We start from the raw sequence: 21,030 nt of genomic DNA on the forward strand, positions 1-21,030 counted from the left end.
AGACCTACAAATAAGAAGGAATTTATAACTTCCCAATCAGTCCATTCTACTTTTATGTAATTCTAATTGTTTTCTTTAGATGAAGTCTAAACTCATTTCTTTTCAAGAGATCTAATCATGTCTCTCCCCTGCTCCAGAAGTTCCAGATGCTCCCAATTGTCAAAATGATCAAATACCAATGCACCTTTTAAGATGTAAACCCCAGATGTACGAAAGAACAGTAGTCTCAAACTCAAATAGAAATGTACTTGCAATTAAGACAACTCTAAGATACCACTACACACCTGTCAGATTGGCTAAGATGACAGGAACAAATAATGATGAATGTTGGAGGGGATGTGGGAAAACGGGGACACTGATACATTGTTGGTGGAGTTGTGAAAGAATCTGGCCATTCTGGAGAGCAATTTGGAACTATGCCCCAAAAGTTATCAAACTGTGCATACCCTTTGACCAGCAGTGCTACTACTGGGCTTATATCCCAAAAAAATACTAAAGAAGGGAAAGGGACCTGTATGTGCCAAAATGTTTGTAGCAGCTCTTTTCGTAGCGGCTAGAAACTGGAAGATGAATGGATGTCCATCAATTGGAGAATGGTTGGGTAAATTATGGTATATGAAGGTTATGGAATATTATTGCTCTGTAAGAAATGACCAGAAGGATGAATACTGAGAGGCTTGGAGAGACTTACATCAACTGATGCTGAGTGAAATGAACAGAACAAGAAGATCACTAAGCATTTCAACAACAATACTATATGAAGATATATTCTGATGGAAGTGGATATCTTCGACAAAGAGAAGATCCAACTCACTTCCAGCTGATCAATGATGGACAGAAATAACTACACCCAGAGAAGGAACACTGGGAAGTGAATGTAAAATATTAGCACTACTGTCTATCAACCCAGGTTACTTATACCTTCGGAATCCAAAACTTAATGTGCAACAAGAAAATTGGATTTACACACATATATTATATCTAGGTTATACTGTAACACATGTAAAATGTATGGGATTGCCTGTCATCTAAGGGAGGGAAAAAAGGGAGAGAGGGGAAAATCTGGAAAAAATGAATACAAGGGATAATGTTATAAAAAATTACTCATGCATATATACTGTCAAAAAATTTATAATTATAAAATTAATATAAAAAACAGAAATGTACTTGCAGGCCACAAATTAGGATCATTTTTGTAGTATTAGATTTTTATTAATTTTGTTAAATATTTCCCAATTATATTTTAATGTGGATCTAGTCTACTTGGGAATTTTTCAGACTTCAAGATCAATATCTTGGTTTTTGATTATTCATGAAATGTATGATTTAGCCAAACTAATCTATTTGTTGTCTCTTACACACATTCAACCCCTCATCTTTGTATTGTACTTCAGTGCAAAATCTGGCCTTTGCACCAGGTGCTTGGAAACCATTCCTTCCTCCTCAACAGTTCTAACAATCCCTACTTCTTGAAAAGCTCAGTTCAAGCACTCGTTCCTAGATGCCTTCCCTTACCCCTCCTAGCTGCTAGTGCCTCTCTACCACTCTCCCAAAATTACCTTGTATCATATTATATATATATATATATATATATAGCTGTATTTACTACTACTATAAGTATGGGTAGGTGATGCAATGGATAGAGTGCTTGGCTAGTAGTAATGAAGATGATCTTCATGAATTCAAATCTTATTAACTGTGATCCTGAGCAAGTCATTTAACCCTTTTTGCTTCAATTTCCTCACCTGTAAAATGAACTGGAAAAAGAAACAGCAAATCACTCCAATATCTTTTCCAAGAAAACCTCAAAGAGGGTCACAATTAATCAGACACGACTGGATAATAATAGCAATAACTACTATACATGTTTCTTCCAATAGAATATAAGCTCTGTGAGAGCAGTAATTGTTTAATTTTTTTCTTCATATTCTTAGTATTTACCAAAGTGCCAAGCATATAATAGGAACTTAATAAATGCTTCCTAATTAATTACTCCTGGTTTTGCTCTCTGGAGTCAAATAGAAAATAACATACTTAATACCTTGTGACAATCCTACAAATGCTTGTAGATAGCTATCAAGAATCTCACAATTTCCTCTTCTCCATGCTAAAAACTCTCAGTTTAACTATTTTTCATATGGCACAGACACAAGGCATTGGCTATATTTGCTCTCTTCTAGATGGTCACCAACTTATCATTGTCCTTCCTATAATATGGCACCAAAAACTGAACATAGCATTCCACATGAAAACAAAGTGCAAAAGGACTCTTGCCTCTTTAGTTCTGAAAGCTTTATCTCTCTTATCACAGCTCAGTAGTGAATGAGCTCCTTTAGATTACTTATTATACTGTTTGGTCAAACTGACTTTTCACTCTTTTAAAATCTCCAGATTGTTTTCAGACACATTTGTCTAAGCATGTCTTCCCCACTTTGTATTTGAAAGTAGATTTTTGGAACCCAGGATTAAAACTTTACCCATATCCCAAATGAATCTCAACTGATTGGACTCAGTTCAATATTCTAGCTTGTCAAGATTTTTTCAGATCTTGGACTGTCATCCAATGTATTAGCTAACGTCTTTGGTCTGTGTTATCTACAAATTTGGTGAGTATGCCATCTATATTTTTATCCAAGTCATTGATAAAAATGTTCAATGGCAAAATATCAAACATAGATCTCAGGAGCACTCCATCGGAAACCTTCCAAGATGACATGGAATTATTATTGACTCCTATAGACATTTATCTAATTCAGAATTCATCTAATTGCACTAGAGTTTAGCTCATATCTTTCCATCTTTTCCACAAGAAAAACATAAGCCATCTCTTCAAGAAATAGTTTTAGAATTTCTCAGAAAATGAAGTCAAGCTTAGTAGCCTAGACTTTGAAAACTCTTTTTTGGAAAACTAGGACTTCTGGTATTCTCCCCTTCTTTGATGCTACTTTCATTCTCCATCTTTATGACTCAGTAATCACATTCTCAAGTTCTTTAAGCATCCCCTTTGACATACAGTTCATGTGAGCCAAGAAATATTAATTCATCAAGGGTACACAAGTGTTTTCAGACTCTTTCCTTGGGTATATTGGGATGATAGAATCCAATAATCATTAATAAGCCTGAGATTAAAGACCAGATTTCCTGCCCCCCTCCCAGTTTTCTGTCTCTCTAATTTACCTATATTATCTGGATGTAGTATCTCCAAATCTCTTTCTGAAAAGAGCATACAGGAATAGGCTAATTTTTCAAATTAGCCAAAGTTGACACTTTAGAATTCATGAAAGATAGGAAGTAGGAAGGGGAGAGCAGGAATATCATCTCAGTATACTGAGGAAGAGAACAGAGAAATGTTTGGAAAGGGGAATAGGGAAGAGGTAGGAGTGAACATGGAAGTAGGAAAGACTATATCTAGATTCAGAGAAAGTCCCACATGTTGGCCAGCTTGTAAGATCCTCTGTTTTGAAGAATTGGCTGGAGCTATGGAAGCAGGCAAAGCATATCAGAGAATTTCCCTGCCAGCTACCACCATCCAGGAGTGGCTATTTTAGAAATAAATTGTGGGTGAAATTTACATTGGGGGCGGCAAGAAATGTTGCTCTTTCTTTGGAAAGAAAATTGTGTCAGGGTGAAAATGATGATTGAGTTAGCTAAGAATAATTAACATAGGTGGTACAATGAGAAAAGAGAAGTGCTTTCCTTGACAGCTCTTTGTGACAGGATTAAGCAGGGGGGAGGGGTGGGGAATGGATAGAGTCTCCCCAGTTAAAGTGAAGATGCTACTGGCCATATTCTCCTGTCACAATGAATATTATCAAGTGACTGTTTGTGGTGAGCAAGGCTGCTCAGATTCAGGCCTCAGTCTCTTGGAATTTACTATGTTGCCTTGTACCTACCCTGAAATTAATCAACTTAAATAGTGCATCTATGTAACAGAGGACTTAGAACCTTGGCCTGAGGTTGGCCCCCCTGGGACAAACCACTTACTCTCAGCCTCAGTCTCTTCATCAGTCCAATAGAAATAATACTATTTCTATTATCAAACTTTCATAGCTATTATGAAAACAGGATGAAATAATTTATGTAAAATGCCTTGTAACTCTAAGTTCTATATAAATGTAAGAGAAGACTTGCTAGTGATCCTTTGTGCTCAAGGCTGCATTAAGGAAATGAGCGAGGTTGTACAATTTCTCTTTTTTATGCTAATAAGAAAATATGTATGTGAAAGAGCTTTGAAAACTATATTGATACACATGAATTATCATTATTATTACTTATGGATTGCATGGAGGATATCATTGGGATGTGGACAGGTAAAGCATGTATTTAAGCACTTACAATGTATCTGACACTATGTTGAGTGCTGCGGATAAAATACAAGCAAAAAAAGGCCCCATTCTCATAGTCCTTACCTTCTAAGAAGGGAAGATAACACAGAGCTGAGAGCTGGAAAGGAAGGTTGGGAAAATAGCATGGCTGAGCAGGAGATGCAGGCTGGAGAATGAGGAGAGGAGCTGAGATAGAAGTAATCATGCCCTGGGAAATGCATGAAATGGGGGTCTAAACTGGGGAATAATGGATCAGCACAGAGAGCTGCAGGGTGCAGAGGGGTGTAACACATCCTACCTGCCCCCCACTACCCAAGAATAGGTAAGTTAGATCTTACCTTTCTTTAAGGTTCTCCAATTCCTTTAAAAGAGACTGAGGTGGGGGGGAGGGGAGGAGGACTGTGTCTAGGCTCTCCGTAAATGGCTCCAGCCAATAATGATGGTGTTTCTTTGCTCCAATTCCAAGGGTTATCCTCTTGTACCCCCATTCCATAAACCACTAACAGTCAAATTAGTTTTTCACAGAAACGTTTACTTCAGAAGATATAATCACAAATATACAAATTTACTTCCCCAACACAGGGAAGATATCATTTCCCTTCTCCCCCTCTTGCCATCTTCTAAGGAGTTGAAGATTATGTCCATAATTTAGCTCAGTTCCTGCAGAGCACAGTATAAGCCCAAGTCTACTTCAGGTCTGAGTAGCAGTTACTCTGGCTTTGGGGGGCTTCCATGCCAGCCTGGCAGCCTGTACCATCCTGCCTGCAATCATAAGGTCCAAGGTCATCATGGCTCAAATTCCTGGTCCCTGGTGGATCATCTCTAGAACCTGACACAGAGAAGGACAAAGAGCATGGAATAGAAACAAATACCCCCAGGCCAGTTTCTTAGAACCTGCATTTTAAAAAAGGGAAGGAAAAACAAATCTTTCTTTCTCACTGATTCAGTTCATTGTGCTCATGCTGTGTGTGAAGTGAAATCACTGTTAGGATGCAGCAGATTGGAGCTAAAGAAAAAGAGGATAACAGAAAAAGAGCAGGTAGGAAGGGAGTAGAGGGGCAGCAGAGACAAGCAGATAGATAGACAGAGACAGAGAGGGAAAGGAGGAGGGAGGGAGGGAGAGACAGAGACAGAGATAGAGACAGAGAGACCAGAAGAAGTACAGATGTGTCAACTATTATTATTACTATCAAAGAGCTGACATGGAATAGTAGCTAGAGCACCAACCTTGAAGTCAAAGACTTGAATTCAAATCTTTCTTCTGACAAATCTAACTCTGTGAATATGAATATATTACTTAACTTATCAGTGCCTACAGAAAATTCAAATTACAGGTTCTAAGAACTCAGGCTACAGATTCTGTATGGGAATTGCAGATTCTAGAGAGTTTCCATAGTAAGATTCACCTATGCAAATGAATGTATAGGTCCAGCCTCAAATCTTTCTTCTCCTCCTCTCTTTTTTCCTCTTTCATTATCATCTTCATCTTCTTCTTCTTCCTTCTCCTTCTCTCTTTTTTCCTCTTTCATTATCATCATCATCATCTTCTTCTTCTTCCTTCTCCTCCATTTTCATTTCCACTACTTCCTTCTCTCCTCCTCCTCCTCTTCCTCCTTCTCTCTTTCTCCTCCTGCTCCTTCTTCTTCTATAAGGTAATGAACACTGGACTCTCAAAGTTGAAAAGATTGGGTTCAAATCCAGATCCTGATAGATCTTAACTACCTGACCCTGAGCAAACTGCTTCTCTCTCTGAGCCTGTTTCCTCGTTATGAAAAAAAGAATGAGAATAATTGTACTACCAAGTTCATGGAGTTTTTGTGAGAAAAGAGCTTTGTCACTCCGGTATTCAATATAAATATATTATTATTATCAGCAGTAGTGATATGTTCACTGTGTAAGTAGGGATTTTTGCAGTTCCTTCTAGTTTTGTTCAGGAATAGAGATAATTCCCTTAATCAGCTATCTTGTCAGTCAAAATCAAGATAGGTAAAAATGTGGACATGATCCTTTGTGTAAGTAAAAATAGAAGGGAAAAATAAGTGAATTATTTTTCTGAGAATGGAAAGTCTGTTCCCACTATTTCCAAGAAATGTAAAAAATATCCAAGGCCCTGTCCTAGCGTAGAACCTCAAAGTAGGAAAAAAAAACCTTGTAAATATCACACTAACTTAAATACTTCCATCAATACCTTGGTTCATTCACTTCTTCTTTTAAAGACTGGCCTTCCCTCCCATGGCCATGGTTTCTCCTTGCCTTGCTTCTGGCAGGACATTTTGTTCCACTTCTTCCACTTAACAAGTCCCCTCACCACATCGAGATGCCTGTGTAGCCCATTCTCTTGAAAGGACATGCATTTCCAAGAAGCATGGTCCCTGTAAGCTGAGAGCTCCCTGGCACAGTGTTAACTCACACTTCCCATGTCTTCACTGTGGGATCCAGTCCTCATGCAGGCAATCCTCCCAGCCCAGGCTGTGTAAAAACTGCAGAGACTGGCATTAAGCTGGCAAAGTGGCTTCAATTAACTCCCCACACACATCTCCCCAGCTGTGGGGACAGAGGACAGTGATCGAATACAGCACATCTCTGCTCCTTGCCTCAACCACACTTTACTGCAGGCTCTGCACATTAAAGAAGGGATTGGTTATTCATATAGAGAGAAGGGAGGAGAGGGAAAAAACAGCATGAGATGAAGTACATTTTGAAAATCATTTGTTTATTTAAATATTATGTTTCTGAAAATACAAGAATGCAAGACATGGGACATTAGTTATGATGATAGAGATGATAGTGAACAAAACAAAACAAAGCATGTACATAAAACAACAGCAACAGCAGCAGCAACAACAAAAACAAGAACAAACCAAGAGGCCATATTTAAAAACATATAGGCCATATTAAAAAATTTGCATCTTTAAATTGTGTATTTCTCACCCTCAGAATTAGATTATTTTTTAAAGGCTCCTTGAAAACACCTTCTTCTGGTCTCTTTCTTTATAAAGCAGCCTCTCCTTTAACTCCCTTTAGGGAACTTCTTATAAATGAGGATCTGTATCTCTAGGGATTTCTCTAGTTAGAAAAGTGTTTTATTAAAAAGTATATGTTTGCAACAGAATGCTGAGCAATATAATAAGATGGTTGCTTTGGTTTTATTTTAAGAGACTGTATAGCCAAATTCTAATTAAACATATTCTCAGGATGTTTGAAATGGGACAGTGCTGCTGAAATGGGCAGTGAAATGAAAGCAATGAAGGCAACAGAAGTGAAAGCCAGCTAGTCAGCTCTAGGGGCACAGCCTGCTCTGAATCAGTGATTCTTTTATGTTCTTGGATCTATTCCTTCACTTTAGAGAGGTGCACCTTTGGTGGGGAAATCAACATCCAGAGAGTCCCCTCATTAGGGCAGCTTACTTAATTTGCACCCTGAACAAAGAATTATAGCAAGAACACTGTCTTGTCTTTTCTTACCCCTCCCCTCTCTGGGCGACTTTGGACAAATCCCATTATCTCTCAGTTCTTTTTTTCCATATGTCAAATAAAGGGGTTGTGTGAAATGAGTTGCCATCTCTTATTTGTTGACTCCAAATTGCCATTTGTCTAGTATGCTGCTTAAATTATGACTGTACTCCAAGTTAAGAAACTGAAACTATGGAATTTTAGTAACAGAAATTATTCCCTATGCCCTCTTGACCCTTGACCCCTTACAGAAATTTTCACTGATCTGAGTAGTTAACGTGTTTCCTATAAATTGAAAGTCAGAAAATGACAGATTATACCTGTGTTCTAACAACCCTATCTAAGCAGTACTGTCATCCCAGCAAGCTGTCCAGGATCCTATTTCTAACTAAAAACGGCATTTCTTGCTTGAATTGAATTTGGGGTTACAGAACCCCAAAATAACAATACTATTTCTCCTACTCCATACTTAATCCTGGATTACTTCCAAGATGATTTGAGATGCAGTTAATACACAGTAACATCTCACTTATACATAAGTGAGACAACCTTTTCTACCTAGAATACAGTTGAGAAGCAGGAAAAGAATAAAGAAAATACAAGTCATAGTCCACTGAAGTGCCTACATTTCACACACAGGCCTTACTCAGAGTGTATTTACTCTTACTTTAGTCATAATTCTATCAAGCCTGTTTACCTGGTCTCAGTCTCTGATCAAATTTGAAACAACATATGGGGTAGAGGAGGGAAAGACATTGATATATAGTTATGCTCATTGACTGCCAAGAAAGGAATAGCCAACATATACCAGTAAAATAGGGGGAGACAGAATAACAAAGCTGCTAAATCTGGGGGTCATCATTTTACAAAGGACCTGCTAATCTCTCACATCTCCTAACTTTTGAGGGTTTCAGATTTACAGAATAAGAATGTATATTTTTAAGGAGGATCCTGAATCATCTAGAAGAGGTTCAATTATGTTAAGTAGCCTTGATTTAAGAATGTAGGAGAATGTGTCATATTAGTTTGAAGAGATCTCTTTTAGTTGAGGAAGTCTAGAAATCTAAGATGTCCATAAGATGGTTAGAATCATAATAAAATAAACTTCTGCCACTTAAATTGATAAAGTTCAGTTATCAAAAATATCTGCTTCTGTTGGAGCATCTGATCTTAGTGAATACCTAAGGAATATTTATAACATATATAATACACATGAACCCACAACTGTGTATGTGACTATACACACATATTTATATATACATATCCACATATGCACACACATTCTCTTAAAGAGTCTAGAGTTTGAACAGAACTTACCCTGAGAGCTGCACAATTATGGAACAGCAGCATCCTCTGAACAAAATGACCTTTTCATCAAGTTACAAAACATTAAAGGTTAAAGAATGTTTGAAAGGAAGTTAATACTTTTAAAACATTAGAAAAATCGCCATTCTTTCAGAGACCTGACCAAAAATGATAGGGGCTCTGCCGGATGACATTTAGGTACATACATGGGTAATTGTAAATGACTCACAGTCAAGGGGTGTGAAATATTTATATTGTCTGCTTTAATTCAGAAATTGTGAATGAACTTTCTTTGGAGATGCAATAGAGATTTGATGGGTACAGACATCTAAAGAAAGGCCTTTCTGCTCAGGAACTGGTTTAATTGCAATTTTGAAGTCACATTTCTTTCCTCTCTTGTGTATATAAATGACATTAGAACAAAAATAGTGAATCGATGAGTGTCAAATTTTCTAAGCTTCCACTTTATATCTGACCTGGATGGTGCAAACTCGAGTTACTACTATTAGAGAAAACAGAATTGTCAGCCTCTCTTTATCACAACTATCTTTCCTTAATGAACCCTGGGGAAACACCCCCTAAAACTAGTCTTCAAAGGTCTGTAAAGGTTCAACCTATAGAGTAAAGTTCAGGGACCAATCCACTTCATTGCCTACATTCAAAACTCACCCCTAACCAACCTTCTCACCTCCCCCTGCTGACATAAGGGATATTTTCTGCCTTTTGAATCTTGAAGATACTTATTTCCATATTAACCACTGGCACAGATCTTTGTGCTCAGGTGGAGCTAATGTTGCCAAGCTTTTTCTTGAAAGATCTGAAAGTATATATGCACACAACATGCACACCTATATACACACTCCCATAAACTGAATAATGCACAAACAGCACTTTCCAGGAGCTTATAGTATATTAATCCAGTATGGGGCCCCTTACTAAACACAGGCATAAACTTAAATTTCATTTCATGGTTAGAGCAAGATTTTTCTGACTTTATCTATCTATCTGTCTATTTACCTGCTACCCATCCATCTATTCATCTATTATCTAGCCATCTATTTTCTTTATGAAATCTATTATCTATTTATCACTATCCTGGGAGAGAGGAAATGGGGAAGGACAGAAGAATGGTTTGGACTTCTTTCCTTTAAAAAAATATTTTATTTTCTTTCATTGGATTGGAAAGTTGGGGCAATCTTGAAAAAGACAACTGTTGGGCAGGCTATTTGAGGAGATGGCATCCCTGCAAAGCCAAAGGCTTATTAGTCCATCTAGCAGAACAGAGACAGGACTTTAGGTGAGGATGGACTTTGAGTGAGAGGAGGCAAATAAAATGAAGAGAGGATTGTGGGTTAGCTCCACACTGAATCCCTTTGTAATCACCAGATCTAGCCCTTCTTCTTTAAATACCTTTGCTTCCACTTTCAACTACCCGGGCCATAACCCACACAAACCACAATCACAACCATGGTTGGACAGTGATCTGTGTTTATGTTTAATATAATTGTGGGGCAAAATTTACTCCCCAAAACTGTGACTATTTAAGGGTCAAATGCTCCAGCTGTAAGGAGTTACATTTGAGCCAGTCTTGTTCTGTTGTCATTACCATCTTTTGTCCAATGAACTCCAGAACTTGCCTCTGAGTCTCTGTTTAGTCCTCATGCATTCACTAAGAAAATATTCTCTTACTTCATTGAAACAAACATAAATATTGAAAAAAATCATTGTCAAAATCAAATTCCTCTATATTATAGGAGATTATAATTTCTCTTTCGGTCACTGCTTCTTGATGCCTACACACAGACTTCTCTGTATGCTAGGAAGCTAATTGACATTGAAGCTTCTCAATTAATTAATGAACTGCCATATCATTACTGGCCAGCTACATTATGTGTCTAGTCATGTGCCAGGTGTTGTAAAGGAGATGAGAAGCACAATGCTCTTCCCTGAAGGAGTTCCTGGTCTGTATGAGAAGAGAAGACTTAGGGATGTAAAGTAGTTGGGCAATGACTATAGAAGATATAGCTGTTACTACAAGGGCCAAGGGGGAGGAAGAACTAAATTTGGAATCTTTTTTAAAAATCTGAATTAAAATTCCTGGTCCATTATTTATTTACAAGTGTGTTTTTGGGCAGGTAACTTCTCTCTTCATTACACATTAAGAGATTTGAAACTCTAAGACCCCTTCTACTTCTGGGAAGGGAGAAAATCTGGAGAAAATCTTCAGAAATCTGGAGTTAGAAATGCAAGATCTACAAAACTTCCACTTTTCTTTAATGAATGCATAGTTTTGGATTCCCCTCTCTGGAATAAAAGAACACTAGGACCTTCTGGTTTCTTACCTTTCATAATGACAAACTCAATTCCTAGTCATTGTCCAGAGCCAGCTCTCATCATTGCTCACAATGTTTTCTAGGAAAAAGAGAGAATATGGATATGTATGTATATACACATATATATCTCAGGCCTTCTTAAGGATTTAATTATTGAAGAGAAGGAAAGTTAACCCATTGAATATATTTTGCTTTAAAAATAGCTATGCACTGATAATTGTGAAAATATGTATAGAAGAATTACACATTTAACATATATTGGATTACTTGATGTCTAGGGGAGGGAGTGGGGAAAAGGGAAGGAAAAATTTTGGAACACAAGATTTTGCAAAGGTGATTGCTGAAAATTATTTTTGCATATCTTTTGAAAATAAACTCTAATAGAAAATTTTTAAAAATGCATGATGACTTAAAAAAAAATACCTAACTACAGGGCAAAGCATGGGAATCTTCTTGGTAGCCTAGCTCATCTTTTTTTGGTTTGATCCTAAAATGGCTTTGGTCTTTCTCTAGTCTGTGATCTGGGACCTGACAGAAAGGAATTATGTCCCAGGGATACCTGGTTGGACTGGGAGACCTTGAGAAAAATTTAGCTTTATAAAGTGGAATCTTGGAGTCAGAGGTCCTAATTTTCAATGTCTACCCTAAGTACCTTGTGATTGTGGCAAGTCATTCTGAGTTTCAATTTTCCAATCTGTAGAATGGGAATAATAACAGTACATACTTCACAGGATCACTGTGAAGATCAAATGAGATAATAGATGTAAACCTTTTTGAAAGCGCTAACATCCTATATAAAAATATCACTTAGTGATAATGATGATGACAATATTACTCTCCCCTTTGCATTACAATTTTATTTAACTAAACATTTATTAAGTTTTTACAAAGTTTAAGATAAACAATACTAATGGAGCTTAAGCCCTATTGAAGTGTCTGTGTACAAATAATTCATAAACAAAATGATATGAGAAAATATTAACAATTTAGGAGGAAAGGTCAGAAAAAACTCTGAGGAATAGATGGCATTTAACCTGAACCAAGACTCAGAGAGAAAGTTCAAGGGAGACTGGGTTCCAGAAATGGGACCTAGCTTGTGGGAATGTACAAAGTGAGAGATAGGCTCTGCAGTCCTGGAAGCAACTAATAATCTGTATTGTTTGGAATGTGAAATTCATAAAAGATTATAACAAATACACTGGAGTGTTAAATACTGGACTCTGGAGATGTACTTTATCCTACAAGCAATGAAGAAACAATAAAGCATTTCCAGTAGGACAGTGGAGTGGTCAGAACTGTTTCCAGTTGTCCCAATTCCTTTCCATTTCTTAATTATATGGATACAGCTGTGTCAGGAAATGGAGACAGTCTTTGCCATAACTCCTGTCCATCTTCTTTGTCTTCCATTCCTTATCTCTCTCTCCAACCATCAACTTTTCCACTACATAATCTGGGCCTTGAGGGGGAAAAAAAATCCACAAACATACATCCGAAACCAACCCTATTAAAGAAACCTAAATTCCTCTATCCTTTTACCTCAATAATAGGGAGAGTGATCTACTATTTCAGAAAAAGCTGAATCCTGCACTAACCCTAGAACCCTTGTCATTCAGAGTAGAGTGAGGGCACTTTGGGAAATGTGTTCCCTCCCCTTAACCACTAATGCACATGTGTTGGATGGCATGATCGAGATGCCCACGAGTGTGCTCACCTGGGCACATACTGAGAGGAGGGTTGTGCTTCTGAATACAAGGTTTCTCCATTCACCTTCTTCTGGCTGGGTCAAACTCCTTATTTTGTGGATGCTATCTAGAGACTTCTGGATATTACTCTGACTGGACTGACTATCCTAAAAAATTGAATGCCTTCCTCATATTCCCTCCCTAACAACACTCCACTTCATAATTGAGGTTACAGTACCTTAGTTCAGAGATCCAAGGAGTGTTGGGTAGAATCCCTAGAATCAAGACGGATAAGCTAGTTAGCCCATAGTCTAAAATCCCACTGCCTTTTACAAAGAAACTCCCCTTAGGCTCAGGCAAGTATAACAATGTCCCTACCACCTAGACCAAAGTCCATCCAGGTGCAGTTACAAAGCCAAAGCCTGCAGCTTTTTAGCTAGTACAGGAAAAGAAAGTAATGTAGGGTTAGGTGAGAGCATTAAAATTCCAGAAAAGAAGGAAAGTTAGATATAGTTTAAAATGATAACAATTGAAAAAAATTCAACCCTGGTAGTAACAAGGTGAAAATCCCAGGTTAATGAGGGACGGTCACTTTAGCTTTGGAAGGAGCAGCCTAGAGCTGTGTGCTTCTTCCTCCTCCCCCCCTTTTTTGGCAGGAGTAGGGGAGGACTTTGGGGACCTTTCTCTCCACCCTATCTCCTTGGCCTCATTTGAATATTTCATTGGCTACCTCCGCAGCGATCCATTTATCATGCAAATAACCGTGCCCTCTGCACAGGAGAAGGGGGCTCATCTAGCTTTTCGAAGCTGGGCCTGATTGGTGGTAAAGACAGCAGCATTTGTAATATTTTCTTTGGGCAACGAAGCCATTTACCAATGCCATCACCTAAACTCCCAGCACTGAGTCACTAGCTACTTAGAGGATTTTATTGGCAGCTTTGAATTTTCTTAAATTTTTATTTTATTTTGAGCCAAGTGGCGACTTCTTTGTTCCTTCTCCTTACTCTCCCACCTTCCTACCTACTTCATTCCCTTTTATCTTACTCAGCATAGTCCCATCTGATTCCCTTCCTTAGCCCAGGTGGGGTTTCTGGGCTATCTACCCGGCTCTGGAGTCTTAGAGGTGAACTTTAATTAAACATAAATAAATAAGCTAGGAAGAGGATAGGAATAAAAGGGGAAAATGTAAGGGAAGGAAGAACATAGAAGAGAATGGAAAAAGTAAAGAAAAAGCAGAAGTAAAAAAAGAAGGCACGAAACAAAAGTAGTAAGAAATCGGAGACAGATGGAAGTGAGGGGAGGAAAGAACAAAACAGAAGAGATTACAAGAGGAATGAAGAGATTAAAAAAAAATTAGGAGGAAATAAATGTAAAAAGGAGAATGAGTTAGTTCATGTCTGCACAGCAAATCGAAGGGCTACTTAAATCCTAAACTTGACTGCATTTCTTTGGGAATTCTGGGAAAACCTGAATGGTGCAAGGCAAGCCCTTGGACTTCCTAAAGCGGGTGCCACAGAGCCTATCAAACCCAACACAGCAGCTGACAACAAGACTCCAGACCACTGCCGACCTTATCTCAAGGCTCTGGGGAGAAGGGGCTGTTAAGAGTCAAGGCGATGAACTAGACCTCGAATTCCGGGAGTGAGAGTGACTGTAGTAGCTGCTACATCTCCCCTCCCCCACAGTACGGGGTCTGAGGTCGCAGTTGCCTCAGGTTCCAGTGCAATAGTTTTGCCTTAGGGCTCAGACCAATTGTTTCTTTAGAAAATTTACGTCCTGAGGTGAGAAAGGACACAGAGCACAGTAGTTTCCTGAATCCTCAACTAGTTTAGTGGGTAATTAAAGCAATTCCTTAGATGATTGAATCAGATGCTGGAATTATATATGTATGTATGTTTGCACGTGTGGATAATTGTGCCAGTGTTCAGTCTAAGCTTAGTGCATCTCTGCTCCACGAAAGCTGCAATATGGAGATAAATAATGCATCTATATAATGTATTATGTGTATATATGTACACATATAATATAAACCGTCCCATAAACTTTTCTTTTTTTCAGTTAAAAAAAATAATAAAGGAAAGGACTTAGAAAGGGAGCAGTGCAGATGAGCTATGCTTATGCGGGCCTAATGTTGAGAGAATCGGTTCCAGGAAGGAAGCAAAAAACCCTAAATTTTGAGAAAGGGATCAAAGAAAAGTTTTTTGTTGTTTTTTTGGCATAAATCCCCCTGGATTTTGGAAATAATCAAGTCTGAGAGTCACAGAATCTCAGTGTCTAATGGCTTTATCAATTAGTGCAGCCCCGTGTTTACAAATAGGGAAACTGAGACCCATAGAGGGAGAAAACCTTTTCACGAGGGCATTAGCAGACAGACCCAGATCCAGGTCGTCTGACTTTAGATTTTGCTTTCCCTTCCATCAAAATACAAATGAAATCCTTTAGATCAGAGAACAGAAATGGAGGACGGTGGGGAAATATGGAACCCAGTTATTCTTCCGGGCTTGCAGTAGGTGGGGTGGTGCGGGGGTAAGGAAAATCTCTGGGGTTCTGAACGCTTTTCCGCGCTCCCTCGCTTCCTTTCCTTGAGTCCGCACTGCAGAGAACCTTGGCTCAAGGCGCTGTGCCTGGGACAGCAGCACAAGGATAGAGAGCTAGTTTCTGCTTGGTGGACTTGAGTTCCCTCCTTCGGAGGCTCCAGTCCACGGAGAAAGCTCTGGTCCTTTCTGGGTATGCGGTATTCTAGGGATCTGCACAGATTCGGAAAAGGAGTATTTCTCCATCGGAGTATTATCCAACTCCGAGGATGGGAAGGCTGATGGGCTACAGAAAAGTTGTTTTCGCTCACATGCGGTCGTGCGCATGCTTTTTTTTTTTTTTTTTTTTTTTCCCCCCTCCTTCTTGGCTTCACAATGGCATAAATTGACAGGGCAGGGAGACTTTGGGAATCATTCAGTCCTATTCCCTTATTTGGCAGGAGAGTAAACTGAGCCTCATAGGAGGGGAAATGACTTCTCCAAGATCACACAACTACTACGTGGCAAAACCTTTTTTATTTTTTTAATTACAAATTTTTATAAATACACACACTGGAATACATCTGACAGTCGGTGAAAAGGCTTCTTCCCCAAGCCCCACCCTACACACCACACTAAGTTTTGGAAGGAAGGAGGCCTGCCAGGAAGTGGGGGGTGGGGGTGGTTGGCCTCCCAGATACCCTTCCCTTTTCTCCCTCCCTCTCCACAGATACCCGAACGGGTCTTCCGAGGATCCCGAAGGTTCTGCAGAAGTGGCGTTAACATACGACTCTGGATTTCTAAGGTTTATTTCACGTCAAAACTGTAAAAGTCCTTTGGAGAATTTACAGACAAAACATCTGGTTCGTTAAAACAAAGCTACTGGAATAAGAAAAACAAACTCCGCTGCTGTGTAAATGCGCTTACCCAAACAATTTACTTTCGGGCAAGATCTGAACCTAAAGGGGGGAAAACTTTTCGTCTTTCTTTAAAAAATAAGTATCTTCTGAATTTGGGAAGGCTGAGGCTTGGAAGGCGGGATAGCAGGAATCGGATAATCCCACAATGAGTGGCGCAGCTTGGATAGTCGATGCTCCCTCACTACCCACCTCCCAGCACTTCCCCAGGGGAAGCAGCGCCCGAGCTGTTCTCCGAGCTCCTCTTTGCGCGATTAGCCCCTTGGACCCGGGAGGAAGGAGCCCTTGCTTCCGGAGGCCCTGCTTCCTTGGGCATGACTTACTTTTATTCTGGCTGGGCTGACTTGTCCTTTGAGAAATTCATCGCGAATGCTAGTCCCTTCTCCCCAACCTTCTGCTTAGGCAGCGTTCGCATCTCGACCCCGCCAGTCCCACTCTTTTGCTTCTGCTCCTGGACTCCCAAAGTTTGGAAAGTGGAGGTGGCCTGGACCTAGCAAACCCAGGTCCCAACAGCCTGTCCTTGGCAGCATAGTAGTGAGCTCGGGAAAGACGGGGCGGGGCGGGGCAAAGGCCGAGCGGCTGGGGAGCTGGGCCCCGAATAAGGTTGGTAGGAGTAGGAAAAGGAAAGCAAAGACTTTTCCAGGTTTCTAAGTACTGTTTCTAGCCACGCCTAGAGTGCCTTAACTCCAAGGGGAAGATGCTCCCGGGCCGGCCCGCCTTTCATTCAGGCAACTAAACCTCGGAATAAAGAGCCGAACCATAGCCCTTGGTTGGATGCCCGGTGAGGCTTCTGTCCTTTCCCCACAAACCTTGCATGCCAAAGATTAGGAATCTAATCTTTGAACAAGACATCAAGACTGTTCGTAGTTCTCTCCCCTCAACATCTCCCTTAACTATCCAGGGGTAGGCAGAGGGAACCAGTGTCTGATGGTAGCCTCCTTTGTTCCGTCCACCTGCCCTTTCCCAGGACTAGGGACAGTGATTCCCGAGAATAATGATACTAGTAGGCTCCGAGGTCCCAGCATGTAGGGAAGGCAAATTATGATTATGACCACCTACCTAAGCAAATCAGATTATGTCAGGCTTTTTGGAGGGCAGAAGGCCCTCGCTGACCCAGCTCAAGGTGTCAGAAAACCGGCTGGCTTTTTCAGGGGTGAGTTCTGGTACCTTCAGTCCTACTCCTGGGCCCTAGGCTTCAAAACTCAACCCTGTTGGCCTCACATAGGGTCTCGAGGACGCTTAGGGAAAGCATTAATGATAGCAATGCCAAAGAAAAACAGATTCTGCCCACCCAGGTGTCACCAAGCCCTGGGCACTCCAGATCCTGCTCAGAAGAGAATCTTGCTGCAGCCTTTAAACTAGCCTTTAGGAAACAGTAGTATCTAGAATGTGTTACTTGGTAGGAGTAAATGAGACATAGACATTCTATTTTGGTCAAATTTAGATCCTCCCATCATTCAAGGGGAGCTTCTGTTGATTTAATTAAAAGCCTTCTCTCAAATTCCCCAATTTCCTTTGTAAACTTCCACAGTGAAGTTAGTTTGGGTGAAAATGACTAGTGACAAGGGCAAATGTTTCCTGAAGAGTTTAAAAGACTGTGTTATGACAGCTTTAGAAACTAAGGGCTCTAGGTTCCACAAGAATAAGAAAGCCCAGGGGTTGAATATCGGCTTTGGGGAAGGAGGCTTCCTAACTATAGAAGTTTTCTTGCAAATAATTATTTAAAGAGGTGCAAAGAGATAAGTGAGCTCAGGACTTTTTTTTTTTTTTTTTTTTTTTTTTTTTTTTAACAGTTCTGAGGACAGGCGGTGGCTACTTATGTAGCCATCGATTTTATACACTGTGCTTGTAAATGTTGCACTGACTAGAAGTACAGACTGGCTCCCTGCTCCGCAGCTTTGCAGCGCACAGTTTGTTACCGTCACCAACACACTACATTGAACTTTACATATGTTGCCTGCTAGCCTGTGCTCTCGAAATAGTGAAATACCTGGCTTTTCTTTGAACTGGATCTTAAAAGAAAATAGGCAAAGCTAGTATACTTAGGGACTTGTCACTATGCCCCATTACTGTAATTGTTACTAGAATTCAGGAAGGGAGAAAGCCCATTGTTGCATTTTTCAGAAAGTTGAAACTTTTTGTAATGGAGTAACAGGATTGCAAAGCAACGCATCAGCGCGATTCTAAGATACATCCGGTCTGTGGTAGCTGGCTCAATTCCCTGATCTTAAGACACTTGGCTGTTACACCTGATTTTTAAAATCCCCACTATAACTTTGTATTTTCTCACACGTTTCTCTTGTATGCATTTTAGGATGATTGAAAGCTGCTCAGGTTTTCTGGTTAAATGTGTATCTTTAAACTAATCACTGCAAAGATATAGCTTGCATTTGTGGTCCACTCTGGTAGGAAATATGCATACAGCCCCTCGGACAGACATTTACAGTTGGGAGAAAGTAAGATAAACCTAGCTGTTCTAAAATCGAAAAGTTGTGGCACTTGATGTCCTTTCATTTGGTAACAAGCTGGGGATTTGCCCTGACCTTCCTGCAGTGGATTCCCAGCCTTTTGGACCTCCTACCTAAGCAAAGCAAGAGGCTAGTGCTCCTGCAACGAACCCGATTACATTTTACTCAGTGATCAGTAACAGATGTACCGCCAATGAAAAAAAAAATAATTGAAAGAAAAAATGATGAGAAAAGGAAGGCAAAGACAGAGAAAGAAGGAAGAAAAAAGAAAGAGAGGAAAAGAAAGAAAGAAAGAAGCATAAAATGAAGGATGGAAGGAAAGTAGAGAGGAAACTCTCACAATGTGATTCTCTCAGCCTGACACTTGCCGCTAGCTCTTCCACTTTATACTAGATATTAATAGAAAACTCACTATATTTTCTAGCTTCTCGTCGATAAGGATCTGCCCTTCTCCTCAAAAGATTGTTAATTGTCAATATTAGTCTACACACCTTCTTACTTCTAGCATTCTTACATTAGAGTAACAGTATACAGAGTACACAGTTTCTACTGTAAGTAAACCTAGGCAGAATTTCTGTTGAGAGTTAAATTAGGAGCCCAAGGTCTTTTTATTTTAAGTCAATTTCCCCTTTTCCTTTTTAATTGACCTTGCAGAAGCAGGAAAACCTTTGAAAGTTTTAGCTTCAGATTTCCAGAATAATTTTGCCAACAGTTCACCACACACAGGACTTTTCCATCTTGGCTTAAACGCATCAAAACTGCAGGCTATAAACTACTGCAAATCTTGTCTGCATTTTAGATGATGCAGATTTAGGTGCTATCTCCATCCGATCCATGCACCACCACCATTATCAATAAGCACACACCCTGTCCATAGAAATAGAGACAGAAGGAAGACTGAGTGCTCATCCATCTCGCTGCAGTTGAGCACTCATTTCTCCTTCCATCTCTGCTGTTAGTCTCAGGAGAAAAGTATTCGGGTTTCTACAATTTAAACGGGGGAAGGGAAGTAAGAAAAAGAGGCAAGGTTCAGTTCTGTGTCAAAAGCAAGGACTGGATGCTTTTCTGAAGGTGGTTAACATTTGTAAATACTGGGATTGCAGTCCTTGCTCCTTCCTGGTAGAAGTTGCTCGGTGTGCTAGTTATTTGTATTGAATCATAGTCCATGTTGTGTCTGGTGTGTTGTCGCTGCGATGTGCAGCCAGCGCGACACTGATGGATGTGCTAATGGTGAGACGGACAGATGTTAGGGCGGATCTAACGGCATGCGGAGCCAGAGCAGAGAGAGAATCAGAGAGAGTGAGGGAGCTAAGGAGGAAGTCCTAGAGAAAGAGTGAGATAGAGACAGAGAAAGAAAGGGGGGGCAGAGTCAGGGGAAAAAAAGATTGGGGAGAGGAGAGCGAAGAAATAGGGGAGGAGAGAGAGAGAGAGAGAGAGAGAGAGAGAGAGAGAGAGAGAGAGAGAGAGAGAGAGAGAGAGAGAGAGAGAGAGAGAGAGAGAGAGAAGAAGGAGAAGAAGAAGAAGAAGAAGAGAGAAGAGAAGAGAGAAGGGAAGAGAAGAGAAAAGCGTTCGAGAGCTACTGAGCTTTAAAAACAAAGTCAATTCAGTTAAAGTCGAGTATTCCCTGTGCAAACAACGCAGCCAGATAGACTGGATTTTGGAGACAATGTCTACTTAAACCTCTCAAGACGGCATAGATCGCTACTCTGATGACCGACTCCAGTAACTGACTGCGAAGAAACCAGCAAGTCACAAAGAAATCGGAGCTGAGAGAATTTGGCAGCCAAGACAGCATCTGACAACTCACCATTTTCTCGTTTGCAAGAAATGTTTCATTTCTCCCAACTGTAGGTTTTTCCCCCGGGACAGGGCGGTTAAGATTATAATTTTTTCTTCCTAAAGGTCCGCTTTCAAAACAACGAGACAATCCAAAATATCCTTCCTCTTCCATTCCCCCACCAGGAACAACCAACCATCTGTCCCCTCAGCTCCCAAACTCAGGCACAGACCGAGAGATACCCCAGAACCCTTAGCC

At 40.0% G+C, this 21,030-nt stretch overlaps 1 long non-coding RNA gene across 1 annotated transcript; it reads right to left on the minus strand.

Moving 5' to 3' along the window:
• Positions 1 to 4,817: 4,817 nt before the first annotated feature.
• On the minus strand, positions 4,818 to 20,401 carry LOC141557505 (uncharacterized). The gene is made up of 3 exons (XR_012486809.1): positions 16,851 to 20,401; positions 11,425 to 11,494; positions 4,818 to 5,154 (listed from the first exon to the last, which is right to left on the minus strand). It is a non-coding gene; the product is annotated as an uncharacterized LOC141557505 (long non-coding RNA).
• Positions 20,402 to 21,030: the final 629 nt, after the last annotated feature.

Source organism: Sminthopsis crassicaudata, chromosome 2, assembly GCF_048593235.1.
Source record: "Sminthopsis crassicaudata isolate SCR6 chromosome 2, ASM4859323v1, whole genome shotgun sequence".
NCBI classification, from domain to species: domain Eukaryota; kingdom Metazoa; phylum Chordata; class Mammalia; order Dasyuromorphia; family Dasyuridae; genus Sminthopsis; species Sminthopsis crassicaudata.